The following is a 14,795-nucleotide window of genomic DNA, read 5'->3' on the forward strand; positions in this document are numbered from 1 at the left end:
TAGAAAAACTGTTGTTGATTTGAGTAAACGAAAAACAGTTAGCTGGTGATAGCGTTTCTGAGACCATCATTTGTGAGAAAGCAAAGCAGTTGCATGCTGACCTCCTGAAAATCACCCCTGGAACGAGTGCTGATACAAGTGATGCCTTTAAGGCTAGTAGGAGGTGGTTAGAAAAATTTAGGAAGAGAAGTGGCATACATAGTGTGGTGAGACATGGAGAGGGTGCCAGTTCTAACAAAGACGCTGCTGATAAATTTGTTAGGGAATTTTAGGACTATGTAGAAGCTGAGGGTTTTATTCCCCAACAAGTGTTCAACTGTGATGAGACAGGCCTCTTTTGGAAGAAAATGACAAAGAGGACCTACATCACCAAGGAGGAGAAGTCACTGCTAGGACACGAGCCAATGAAGGACAGGCTAACTTCATTGTTATGTTGTAATGCAAGTGGGGACTTAAAACTTAAGCCTTTGCTTGTGTACCATTCTGAGAACCAGAGGGTTTTAAGAAAAATAATGTACTGAAAAGTAAACTTAATGTCATGTGGAGAGCTAATAGTAAAGCATGGGTAACCAGGCAATGTTTTATGGAGTGGGTCCATGAAGTGTTTGCCCCAAGTGTAAAGAATTACCTCACGAAAAAACAGTTGCCACTCAAGGCCCTTCTTGTGATGGACAATGCACCTGCTCACCCACCAGGCTTGAAGGACGGGTTGGTGGAGGAGTACAGTTTCATTACGGTGAAACTCTTGCCCCCTAACACGACTCCTCTCATTCAGCCCATGGACCAGCAGGTCATATCAAACTTTAAGAAACTCTACACCAAAGCACTGTTTCAAAGGTGCTTTGAAGTGACCTCTGACACAGAGTTAACCCTCAGAGAGTTCTGGAAAAATCACTTTAATATCCTCCATTGCTTGAGGATCATAGGCAAAGCCTGAAGGGAAGTGTCTTTTAGGACCATGAACTCAGCCTGGAAGAAATTGTGGCCAGACTCAGTAGGAGATAGAGACTTTAAAGGCTGAGCCTGTTGTCGAGGATATTGTCTCACTAGACAAGTGTATGAGCTTGAATGTGAGTGGTGATGATGTGGAGGAGTTGGTGGAAGACCACAACACTGAGCTCACCATGGAAGAACTCCAAGACCTTCAGAAGGAGCAGCAACAGAAGGCAACTGAGGAAGTGTCTTCAGATGAGGAGAAAGGAAGGGAGGATGTTCCTAGTTCACTAATCAAGGAAATGTGTGGAAAATGGGGAGAGTTAGAAAGTTTTGTGGAAACATTTCACCCTGACAAAGCTGTAGCAAACCGCAGCATTAACCTTTACAATGACAATGCCATATCTTACTTCAGAAACATTTTGAAATGCAGGCAGAAACAAACCTCATTAGAGAAGTTTTTAGTGAGAAATAGGTCCAGTGAGTCTCAAGCAGGTTGTAGCAGTGCAAAGAGACAAAAAAGAGAAAGAACCCCAGAAGGAGAGTTACCTGACGTTTTTATGGAAGGTAACTCCCCTTCCAAACAATAATAACCCTCCTACTCTCCACGTTCCTCACCACCTTTCACTTACGTCATCATCTCTCCTCAGCACAGGTAAAGTGCAGTTAAATTTTCATTTATTGTTTTTTATTGTGTTTATAGTTTTTGTGGTTGACTTTATGCATGTAAGTATTATTATACAGGTATAAATAAGCAATATTTTACTTAAAATGCTTCATAATGCGTAATTTTTGGAGGTCTGTAACGGATTAATTTAATTTACAGCATTTCTTATGGTAAAATTGATTCGGTTTTCGAACAGCCTTCTGGAACAGATTAAGTTCGAGAACCGAGGTACCACTGTACACTGTTAGTTTGGAATAGTTTTAGAGCTGACCTTTTAAAAACATTTTTATCTTGATAAAATATTGCGATTGGACTATTTATTTGCATTATACAGAATACGCGAAGTCAACCGTTGTTTCTTTTCTGAGTGACACACGCAACCTTTTTATGAAGAAAAAGTACCCTTTCTACAACGTTCTATGGCGATGCATTTTTCCAGGTGTTGACAAAAGAGGATCCTTATGTTAAGAGTGTAATATGGAGTATTCTATGAACTAAGGGGTTGACTGTTTTATATTTCATGTGTTGAAGGTTGCCTGTGAAGCACTACATGAACTGAGGGTTGTTTATGAAGTATTCCTTGAGTTGAGGGCTGTCTGTGAAAGATATACGTGTACCTAAGTGGTTGATTTTTGGAATCCACATGCTTGGTTTCTGATTGTTAAGAACAGCGCACTAAGTTTATACGTATTTTTTTTATACAATAAATTTGTAAACAATACTATTGTACATTTAAATTTTTTGACCCTCTTTATTTTCATTTAGAAGACACATCAAGAACAGTTCTTGTTTAAGATTTAGCTATTGTAGGCCTAACCATTTAATTATATCACGTAGAACGCCTGATAATGTGCTTCACCAGGCAATACTTTAGGCACATAAGTTAGATAAACAGTTTTGTTGTTTTCACAGTAGTATTACAGTTTCGTGTTGTTAGCTTACCAATTTGATATCAAATTATGGAAATGTTAGTCGTACTGTTTAATGTTGATCAGTCACTTTGCTGTCAAACTGTTAAAAAGTTAACCACTGCTTAGAAGTAACCATATTTTTAAGTGAATACGTTAAGTCTTAGGTTTATCATCAAGGCATTTCTTGACAAAAACATACCTTTTCTCAGAGGTTTTAGTTACATGTAATAATTTAAAACCAATTTATGAACGACCTTCACAAACTATTTTTAAAACAACTTTGTAAACAGGCGTTAGCAATTCCAAATTTCTCTGTATTAATTCAAATTTGTTTGGGCTACACTCCCTCCTCTCCTTCACTGGGTCGATGTCTGAGCAAATCATGCTGACTTACTGACCTACATCGTAAAGCATAACGAACAAAACCGTAAAGTTTCCGCCATTAAAAGGCAACTTACAGAGTGCTTTAAACTCGTCTTGTATTCACACCCGATTTACCACAGGATGTTACAAACTCTTCTCGGTTTTCTGTCCTAAATCTTCAGAACGGTTCACAAAAAACATGAAGATTGATTATTTTTATTATTATCCAAAAAACTGCTGGAGGAAAACAGATAAACCAAGTGACAAAATGCATAAGGCCTAGCTTTTGTTAAGTGTGAGACACGACGTTAGGGTTAGCTATTGTTAGTGTAGTACAAATTGAAAAATTGAGATATCTATCAGTGTTGCCAAGAGTAACGACAAACACAAGCAGCACTACCGTTCAAAACGTATGGATTTGACCTTCAAAACTACTTTTTTTCATGTGAGTTGCCCTCGAAATGGCGATTTATTCGGCGGTTATGTTGCAATATAGAATGTCTCAAGTAGGTTGGTCAGAAAGTTCACGATTGTGGGTGCGTTCTTTAATTGAATAGGAATAGGGAATTGGACGAATCTAAAAACTATAATACTATGAAATATTCATTGGTCAATCACCGCTTCACAATGTGTCGAAATCAAACAAACAGACAAGTAACTACAAAATAAAACAAGCCTAAACAACAGAAATTCATGACTCGAAAAAAAATTAAAACGATTTTATAAAAACACACACATTAAAACAACCATAAAACAAACTCAAATCCGCTTACAATGAGCGGATTTCGTAACCCTAATTATTGTTTTGAATTATACTTGTAATAGTAAACAGTGCTAGAACGACGCCCCCTATGTGTTTGGTAGATTGTTGATTGTTTCTTTTTAAGTACAAAGCTATACAAAGGGTTATCTGTGCTTTGCCCACCAAAGTTGTTGAAACCCGGTTTCTATCGTTGTAAATCCGCTGTGCTACTGGGGCGGCTGGTAATTTCTTATCTAAAAATTAGAGTTGTTATTATTGTCTTTGAACAACATAAATGCATCTCGAAATGGAACAATAAATAAATAAATTCGGTGCTGACTTATTATTACAAAAAATCTTCACAGATTTAACATACACATCTCATATATATAAAACCAACGCTCAAAAGACAGTAATTTTAAAAACTGTATAAGATTCGTAATATTCAAGAAAATCGCTTATTTCCATAGCTTCTTTTAACTTTTTTTTTACCCTTTCTATTCTTTATGTTTCTCTCTCTTCAGACTTCTGGTAGGACAGTGGTAAGTTTACGGACCCACAACGCTAAAACACAGGGTTTGATTCCCAGTGGCGAAAGCATCAGATTACCTAATGTAGTAGCTTTGATCTAAAATAAACAAATTTCTCTCTTAAGTTACTTTCCATTAAATATAATTCATTGGAGTACACATTAACGTAAAAGTAAAAAAGTAGGTTTTTCTTGTATTATTTTCAATTTAATTATCAAAAGTAAAAAACATCCTCTGGTGTGGATGAAGATACGTAGGTTAGTTATAGCACTTTTTTTTTTTAAGTTTCCACTTGCAATGATTGATTTGTTTATTTATAACAGTCACATTAGGGTATCTGCTGTGTCCAACACAGAAACCTTGTTGACTTACCGCTGTCTCCTCGAGAGACCGCTTGTAATGATAACAACAAAATAAGAAATGTTTAGTGCTAAGAATGGTTCGCATGAAATACCAGGTACGAAACACTGAAACAACAGATTAACCGGAGGACCAGATACTCATAATTATTTGATGTTAAGAGAGGTTAACATAACTTATAAGATGGGAAACACTGAAACAACAGGCTGAGGCTTAAGAAACATAAGGTTTCTGTTGTTTCAGGCTGAAAATGAGTTCAAGAGCGTCAGCACTAAACTGATGGTTTAATACGTTATTATTATATGATTGAGATGCCTAATGTCTCTTTGGCTTATACACGAAGTATGCCTAGTCGCTATAATGTATTATTACCAATTTATAAACTGTTTTTAGTTCTGATCTGAGGCGGCTTACTTTTGAACGTAAATTATTAATAAAGTTAAGTGACGAGACTTATTACCCCTTTTGGTTCTAAGAGTTACTTACTAGTAATTTTTTTATGGGTTTAGCCTATTTATTATAATGTAAATAAACTTTCATTGTTCCTCATGTAATATTCCTTTGCATCTATTTAGCAGGCAGTTAACATCTTCGTTGTAGGAAATTATCTTCTGTACGAGAATGATGCCCACAGAACATCTAACCGTAAAATAGTCGCCAGATAGCAAAACTGGAACTAGAAACCAGCTGACCTAGTTCTGAACTTCAAGGCAGACAGTCAACCGGTCAAGTTTAACAAATTGCTACCATGAAGAGAAAATGAGCTAACATATGTGGTTTGTTTGAAAAGTTTGAGACCTAGTTTTATTTTTAGCTGAGTAAATTAATACCAACCAAACGAACTTAAACAACAGTCCAAAAGAATTATTATATACTTTATATTTATAGAAGGTTATTTCTGGTGTTAAGTCAATAAAATTAGTTCATGTATATTAATGAAATAACTGTCTTCCACGTTTTCAAAACTAAAACTTTAAGAACGCTCAACAACATCACGAATTTATTCAAATCTATCAAATTATTTGTCAGAGAATATTTGATAAGAATAGTGTGTGTGTGTATTTGCTTACAGCAAAGCCACATCGGGCTATCTGCTGAGCTCATCGAGGGGAATCAAACCCTTGATTATAACGTTGTAAATCCGTAGACTTACCGCTGTACTAGCGGGTGGTAATAAGAGTAGTCACAGATAATTCAAATACAAAGAATCCCAAGGTGTTAACAGCTAATTATTAAACAAAGCCCGGCATGGCCAGGTGATTACGGCACTTGGCTTGTAATCCGAGGGGCGCGGGTTCGAATCCTCGTCACACCAAACATGCTCACCCTTTCAGCCGAGAGGACATTAAAATTTTACGGTAAATCCCACTATTCGTTGGTAAAAGAATAGTCCAAGAGTTGGCAGTGGGTGGTGATGACTAGCTGTCTTCCCTCTAGTCTTACACTGCTAAATTAGGGACAGCTAATGCAGATAGTAATCGTGTAGCTTTGCACGAAATTCAAACAATTAAACGGAGTGTTATATATGTTAAATTAAACGAGACTTCGTAATGTATTTTACAACTTTTATATACCTCTGTACATTTCAACAGGTTTACAAAACCGAAGTTCCTATTTACATACGATCTGGGTAAAGGTAAAGTATTTAGAAAAACACACTAAAGCCAGACAAAATAATCAGCTAAGCCTGAATGATTAATCAACTTTGCCTTCAAAAACTATCATATCTGAGTTTAGTTATACAAGACATTCCCCAACAGAGATACACAAGCGGGCTTCCAATTTAGTCATATAAGATATTTCCTCTAACTGAGCTACGCAAGCCAGCTCTCAATTTAGTCATACAAGTGATCCCCAAGTTTGGGTATACAGTAATAGATCTTTCAGTCTGGCCATACAAGACATCTATCAGTTTGGTTGCATAAAATACTCTTCAGTTTGACTCAACAAAACATCTTTAAATTCGGCTGTACAAAACATCCGTCAGTTTGGCTATATAAGACATCTGTAGATTTGGCTATACATCTATCAGTTTGGCTATATAAGACATCTGTAGATTTGTCTATACATTTATCAGTTTGACTATATAAGACATCTTTCAAGTCGGCTATACATCTGTTAGTTTGACTATATAAGACATCTTTCAAGTCGGCTATGCATCTGTTAGTTTGGCTATATAAGACATCTTTCAGTCGGCTATACATCTGTTAGTTTGACTATATAAGACATCTTTCAAGTCGGCTATACATCTGTTAGTTTGGCTATATAAGACATCTTTCAAGTCGGCTATACATCTGTTAGTTTGGCTATATAAGACATCTTTCAAGTCGGCTATACATCTGTTAGTTTGGCTATATAAGACATCTTTCAAGTCGGCTTACATCTGTTAGTTTGACTATATAAGACATCTTTCAAGTCGGCTTACATCTGTTAGTTTGACTATATAAGACATCTTTCAAGTCGGCTATACATCTGTTAGTTTGGCTATATAAGACATCTTTCAAGTCGGCTATACATCTGTTAGTTTGGCTATATAAGACATCTTTCAAGTCGGCTATACATCTGTTAGTTTGACTATATAAGACATCTTTCAAGTCGGCTATACATCTGTTAGTTTGGCTGTATAAGACATCTTTCAAGTCGGCCATACATCTGTTAATTTGGCTATAAAAGGCACCTTTCAATTCGGCTACACAAGACACCTTTCAATTTGGCTTTGCAAGACATCTGTCAATATAGCTATATAAAACATCTGCTATTTTGGCTATGTAAACATCTGTATTACATTTCGTTTGAAATGATAAATAAGTTTTTTAATTATTCGTATAGCTACTACAAGACATTTCTTTAGTGAATATTCGCATAAATATCAGTTTGAAGATCCTTCCTATATCAAGTCTTTCTGAATATTTAGATTCTTGCTATGAAGTAAACTACATATATACTACTTTGGTTTAGCAGTTGTATTTTATTTTTTGGAATATTCTACATCATTCTGATAGGAATACTTAACAACTTTATGAATTAATTCAGATAGTTAAAAAACTAATAGGAATACTTAACAAGTTGATTAACTAATTCAGATAGTTAAAAACTAATAGGAATATTTAACAAGTTAATTAGTCAGATAGTTAAAAACTAATAGGAATACTTAACAAGTTAATTAATTCAGTTAATTAAAAACTAATAGGAATACTTAACAAGTTAATTAATTAATTTAGCACCATTCTTCTTTTACTAATTGTGTCGTGACGAAGAGGACATAACATCGATTTCTATAGTTGAAATTTTTCAGACAGTTTCTTTTTTGTGATGTCTACAAAGAGCTGAACGGTATCTTGGAACGCTTATTTTGCCGAAAATTTCGGGTTTCGTCAATGTAACAATTTGACTAACTAACTAGCAAATGAATAATAATTATAAAGTAAACAAAACCTGAACAACTCGTAACTGTACTTAAGTACCTAATCGAATTGAACGTAAAATACCTATCTCTGCATGTATATTCAAGCAGAAATTCTGCGGACTTACAACGCTAAAATTCGGGTTTCGATACCCGTGGCGGGCAGAGCACAGATAGCCCATTGTGTAGCTTTGTACTTAATTCAAAACAACATCAAGCAGAAATTGTATCACAAAAAAGTACCCTGAACTGAGTACAACTTGTAATTCAGGGGCTGGAGTTTTACCACTTGTTTGTTGGTATACACTATTGCAAGGTCTGAAAATGCTCTCCCAACGCTGAATCAGCAGCTAAGCTAAGGGCTTCTAACACTAAAAATTTGGTTTCAGTATCTGTGACGAGCAAAGCACAGATAGACTAATAATTTTTCCGTGGGATGATAATTACATCTTACATAAAACATGTTTATTATGTATTCCGTTTAATATTTACGTAAGACGAAGACCAGTTTTAAAAGTATCGTAAGAACAAATTACGATGCGATTTCGAAACTCATTCTCCCAACAGTCGCGAACGCGTTGTGTCTACAAACAACCAACATTGACTTACCGTTTCTAAAGCGTGCTCAGTTTCCGCTCTCGGGCTTTTTACACGGTGCGTGAAGTACAAACACTGCGTAAACGTGCCGCGCACTGAAGACGTTTGACCATGCTTCTGTCGTCTGCAGTTGTGAGCCATAGCTCAGGAGGTTCAGTCTCTAGACTCACGAAACTAAACCAACGACCTTCTTAGGATGACAGATTTCCTACTAAACAAACATCAGTTCAATGTCAGGAGCAGTGGCTGCTAGGGGGAGGGAGTGAGCACTCCTGGTTTTTTTCCAGCGTGTTATACCAGAAATCTGTGTTAGTAGGATAAACGGGTCACCAGCTCAGGTTTGTGGAACAATCTGCTTCGCTTGGTTTGGACGTACAAAGAAACTTCTCCTGTCATTTCACGGCCGGTGGAAGGTATATCGTTCGCCGCAAAGAAGCGGGCACGACAGATACTGAAAGTTACAGGCCTGTTTATACTGAATATATGTGTATTCAGAATTTTCAAGTGAGGTGTTGATTAACCTCCTACGTTCGAATGCTACCTTATATTTACAGCTTATCAAATCTTGACCTCTCTACCAGTCGTTATATTAACGTTGCAAACTAACCAAGTGTGGTCCTTGGCTTGGTCCACAATCCAAGTCACTGGCATTAATACTGATAACTTTTATTTTATTAGGTCTAGCGTGACCACATGGTCAAGAACGCTCGACTCGTACTCTGAGGGTATCGGGTTCGAATCCTCGTCACAACAAACATGCTCGCCCTTTCAGCCGTTTTATCAGTTTAAGACTACAGGGTGGGGCAACTAGTCATCATCACCCACCGCCAACTATTGGGCTACTCGTTTACCAATGAATAGTAGAATTGACCGTCATTTTATAAAGCCCCACGGCTAAAAGTGCGAGCATGTTTGGTGTGACGGGGATTCAAACGTGCGACCCTCAGATTACGAGTCGAGTGCCCTAACCACCTAGCCATGATAGGCCAAGTTTATCGTTAATATTAAGTTAACCATACGACAATGTCACTAAGCGGTTAGAAAATGTATCCATAAAATCAGTTCAAATTGCGCTAACATTCTGTAATAAGGGAATCCAGCTATTGGATCCTCATTCATTCAAATTAGTATAAATTGAATATCGTAAAATACATCAAAACGTTGTAAGATATATATTTTTAAAAAAGGCTTAGTGGGAGAACAAAATGCCTTATCTCGTCTTCCGATTTTTAACGTCGGGAAGAAACAAATGTTCCAAACGTGAGCGATACAACATATCGTCTTGGAAGAAACTGTTAAAGCAAACACATTTTCTAGTTTTGTGTAGATTGCTTTTATTAAGCACAAAGCTACCTGAACACACCGCGGGTATCGAAACCCGATTTCTAGAGCTATACGCCCACAGAAAAACAACTTAACGGTGCCCCACCAAGTGACGTGTTAAAAAACGGTTGTGGCAGAGTTCGTAATACTGAAGTCAAATATTTAATAAATAATAAAGAATTCTGATCAGATGTAAGCTACACACTTGGAGCGAAACTAGAATTCAAACTGGTCATCAATACAACTAATTAGATATAATACATTGCTCCTAAAGTATGCGTTAGAAACAAGTGCCTGGTAGTTATTGTGTCTCTTAGTGAGAAAGTTGGTTGAATGGATAGCTTTACAAGTGACCATTAGATCCATCCACTAAGGAACTGGTTTCATGTTGTCTTTTTTATTATTATTCTTATTACATTTCGATTTATATGTGCATAGTTTTAACAGTTGGGTAATTTTCGAAGCCAACGATATTTTCGGTTGTAAACCCAATATTATCTCACGAGGTTCGGTCAGTTTAGAAGACTTAACTTAGTCCTCATTGCAAATTCTCAGCTAAGATTACGAAAGGATGTTTACATTAAAATTGTGCTAATAATAAACGACGAATGAAAGAAAACAAAATAGTGACATAAGGTGTAGTAGCTAGTGTAACTAATATTTATTAAAGACAGCAATATGAAATAAACAAAACAGCATAGTTTATTTAGGAAGCCCACAGACACTAATTTTAAACCTGAACCCTTAATCTTTGACCTACATTTGTTTTGAATCTTGTTCTCTCTTACACATTACCTCATTTTACTTTATTGTGTCTACCTACAGCATCACGTTGGGTGACATTTAGTGTTGAGGTCATTCTTTTAGACTTCCATGTACAAGTAGTTAATAACACCATGTAACACAAATTTTGTTCCTGAATAGTATGTGCTATTTCTTAATTGCTTATGTTGTAAAAGTACAGAAAATGGCCATTATTCCCTTCAAACTTTGCTTTTGTGACCTGGATAATGAAATTTAGAAATTAACCTATTTTCTATGTAAAAACGGGCAAATTTGCACATTTTCATTTACATAAGGTCTGAATAAAACAACGTATGAATCAAGATGTGCATGTATTTATACTAAAGTTATACAGAAATGTTTAGAAGTTAGTAGTTTTTCGAGATTTCTAACTGTAATGTAAATCACTTTCACGTATCAGAACCTAACTATAGTCTCAGCATTCGACTTTGTTAGACCAAGATCTCTGATTACGCCATTGAGGTCTCTTTGGTTGGGGTAGTATGGGTTTCTCTCACCAGCTGCACCTCTGAAATTGTAATCTGGAACTTCAAGGTCTACCTTCTCTTCTGATTTACTGTTCTCTTCTGAGGATGGCTGCTTTCTCTCTGGCGGAGAAGGTACAGTGTAACAGTGTGGTACTGGGGCGATGGATGATGGAAGGTCCGGATACATGATAGCAGATGCATTCTTGCCAGCCCGACATTTGGAAGTGTCCACCATGCAAAAGTAGCAATTGTTTGAGTGGTCAGTGGGTTCATGCCAGATTCTTGGAATAGATAACTTCATGGCTCTCTTTTCCCCTCTGTACCATCCTGTAAAAGAACAAAATAAAATTGTTATTATGAAGAATAAATTTCTTTCATCCACAACTAATGTGTAAGAGGTTCATGCAAAATATTTTATATATGATACTTTTCTATACTATTGGAAATTTAATAAAAGATATTTAAATCTTAAAAGGTCTAAAATTCATATAATATAAAATTTTACCATTCAAGCAAGCAAAAATTGTCCGTCTTACCTTCTGGAGTTTTTCTTTTTTACAGTGCTCGCAGGTAAAATGAGGTGCCCAGAGTTTGTTTTGATCCCTGACAGGCATGTTAAAATATGCCTTGTAGGCTTCACACATTTTAACAGATGCAGTTACAGAGTACTTTTTCGCTCTCGTCTTGATAAATTGACCACATACATAGCAGAATGTGTCTGGAGAATGCCTGCAGCTTCTTAATGCCATCTCTGATAAAATCAAATAGGTCTATGTGTTCACTAAATTGAAATGGTGAGTGGTGAGCCTCTGTATATATATTACTATGGAAAGTTCTAGAAAATTCTAAAAGGTTTTTGAACATTCTCGTAAGTTCAACAATATTCTAGAAAATTCTTGTAAGTTCTACAACATTCGAGAAAGTTCTTAAAAGGTATTATAAGTTCGAGAAAATTCTCTATCAACTACTCAACACTGAATCTACCTGGAATGTTCTCGAAAATAGTTACATTTGAAAATTTCATTACCTTGGTCACAAAAGCAAAGTTTGAAGAGAAAAATAGATCTTTTATATTTACTTTAGGCATAAGCAATTGGGAAATAACTCTTTCTGCCCAGGAACAAGAAAACGTAAAAATTTTGTTACATAGTGTAATTGTTTGTTTCAGTGGTGGCCCCCCCAAAATGAGCCAACCCCCCTTTACCCCCAATATTGTTACCTACATATATTCATAAAATATGGAAAACACAATCGTCGTTATTCAATTAACATAAAATAGATCTGTAGAACTCAACAGCCTGATAGTGACCTTACTTTTCCTCAGAGTGTATTAACTTCACATGGGATATTTTCTATAAACTATGTCTTTATGTTATATTTCTTTTGATTTTAGCTTTACTCTTAATGGTATATTAAATGTTCAATCTAAGCTAATCTTGATTTTCTTTATTATTATGTATTACCTTGGGTGGAATTTAGTTGAGTTTCCTCTTTTACATATGCATATTTTCATAAACAGTTTGTCAATGAATTATTAATCTGTAGTTTCCAATGAAAACTGCATTGAAAACACAGTTCAAAATAGTACACCTTCCTGATATGTACCTTGGTATTTACATTATTGTAATTTACCATCTATACTTCATATTGGTGGCATTTTGGGAAGCCCCTCCACAGTTTACCTCAGACCACCCTCAGTCCCCTCAACGAAAATATCCTGGCGCCGCCACTGGTTTATTTGTTTACTTTATATATTAATCCGCTAGCTGTCCCTGATTTTGAGCTGATAGAACAAAAAATAACTAGAAAACAAAAACCCTGCCATTCTGTGATCCTCCGATTTATAATACGCGACCCTTTTTCGAAAACAAATGCACTCCGTACTTTGTGGTCAACACCAACTTTTCGGTCAGACAAGAGTGACCTAAGAGATGGCGATAGTTGACAAGCTACTTTTCTTCTACAAATTCAAAATTATGGACGACTTTGCGCAAAAATAGTCCTTGTATATAAAATAGCCCGTTATTCTGAAGTAAATAAACATATCGTAGGTAACAAAAATGTTTGACTACTGTTAGTTCCTGTTATTAATGTAAAGAAACATCTGTTAGTTCCTGTTATTAATGTAAAGAAACATCTGTTAGTTCCTGTTATTAATGTTTTACTAAACATCTGTTAGTTCCTGTTATTAATGTAAACAAACATCTGTTAGTTCCTGTTATTAATGTAAACAAACATCTGTTAGTTCCTGTTATTAATGTAAAGAAACATCTGTTAGTTCCTGTTATTAATGTTTTACTAAACATCTGTTAGTTCCTGTTAATAATGTTTTACTAAACATCTGTTAGTTCCTGTTATTAATGTAAACAAACATCTGTTAGTTCCTGTTATTATTGTAAACAAACATCTGTTAGTTCCTGTTATTAATGTAAAGAAACATCTGTTAGTTCCTGTTATTATTGTAAACAAACATCTGTTAGTTCCTGTTATTAATGTAAAGAAACATCCTTGTTCCTGTTATTAATGTTTGTAAACAAACATCTGTTAGTTCCTGTTATTAATGTAAACAAACATCTGTTAGTTCCTGTTATTAATGTTTTACTAAACATCTGTTAGTTCCTGTTATTAATGTAAACAAACATCTGTTAGTTCCTGTTATTAATGTTTTACTAAATACTATATAGATAACAGACTCAAATGATGGGGTTGATTGTCATCTTTATAATGGAATCACATCTGAAAGTTGGGGCGTGTTCAGTAGCTTCATTTCTTGAACCTCAGACCTTTGGTTGCGCAGACTGATACGGTAACCATTAGGTCAGATCTACCTCCTGTACTGATTTTGGTATAAACGTTCAACATGAAACTGACTTTAATTCTTGATCCGAATCCAAGAAACAGATGTGTACGTGTAATTAACAGTTCTTTATCTCGAGGGCTAGAAAAAAAAAACCACTTATTTATGTCATTTCTTTCTCAATTATTGAATCCGATTTTGATACTTAACCTTGAAAATATTAACACGTCAAACTGTCGGTACCTGATGAAACTCCATGATTACAAAATTGAGGGAAAAAAACCCACCAAAGACAATTATACATTTCATAAAAACTTCATTCATTAACGATCGTCTGCCAACTTTCTTTTTTTAATCTGAAGATGATTTGAGAAGATCAAAACATTGTTCTGTACTTTATTTTAATTAAAGTTTCAATACCTATACCAGCCATATTGAGAATACAAGAATAGCAGACATTTATGTCTTTTTCTTAGTGGTTATAAGCAGGTTTTATATAAGAGATATAAAAAAAACCTTTATCAATTTTCTATTATTTCAACTACCTTGAAACGTTCAAAGTTCATTTCCGAGTAACGCCTGTTTCCATTTATTAGAATAATCATAGCTACATAAATCGTGTGTAAAAATAAAACAAACAACTTGTTTGGTTTGAATTTCGAGCAAAGCTACACGAGGGCTATTTGCGCTAGTCGTCCCTAAGCTAGTAATCACCACCCACCGCTAACTCTTGGGCTACTCTTTTACCACCGAATAGTGGGATTGACCATCACATTATAATGTTCTCACGGCTGAAAGGGCGAGCATGTGTGGTGTGACGGGGATTCGAACCCGCGACCCTCTGATTACGGGTCGAGTGTCTTAACCACCTGGCCATGCCGGGCCAAAAACAACAATA

General features: G+C 35.7%; 1 protein-coding gene across 1 annotated transcript in view; it reads right to left on the minus strand.

The window, feature by feature from the left end:
* Positions 1-8,645, minus strand: part of LOC143224838 (serine protease 33-like) — a 40,262-nt gene extending 31,617 nt beyond the window's left edge. The window contains exon 1 of the mRNA XM_076453194.1: positions 8,519-8,645. The gene's annotated coding sequence lies outside the window, so the exon portion shown is untranslated. The remainder of the gene's footprint in view (positions 1-8,518) is intronic.
* Positions 8,646-14,795: the final 6,150 nt, after the last annotated feature.

Source organism: Tachypleus tridentatus, chromosome 9 (genome assembly GCF_004210375.1).
Source record: "Tachypleus tridentatus isolate NWPU-2018 chromosome 9, ASM421037v1, whole genome shotgun sequence".
Taxonomy (NCBI): domain Eukaryota; kingdom Metazoa; phylum Arthropoda; class Merostomata; order Xiphosura; family Limulidae; genus Tachypleus; species Tachypleus tridentatus.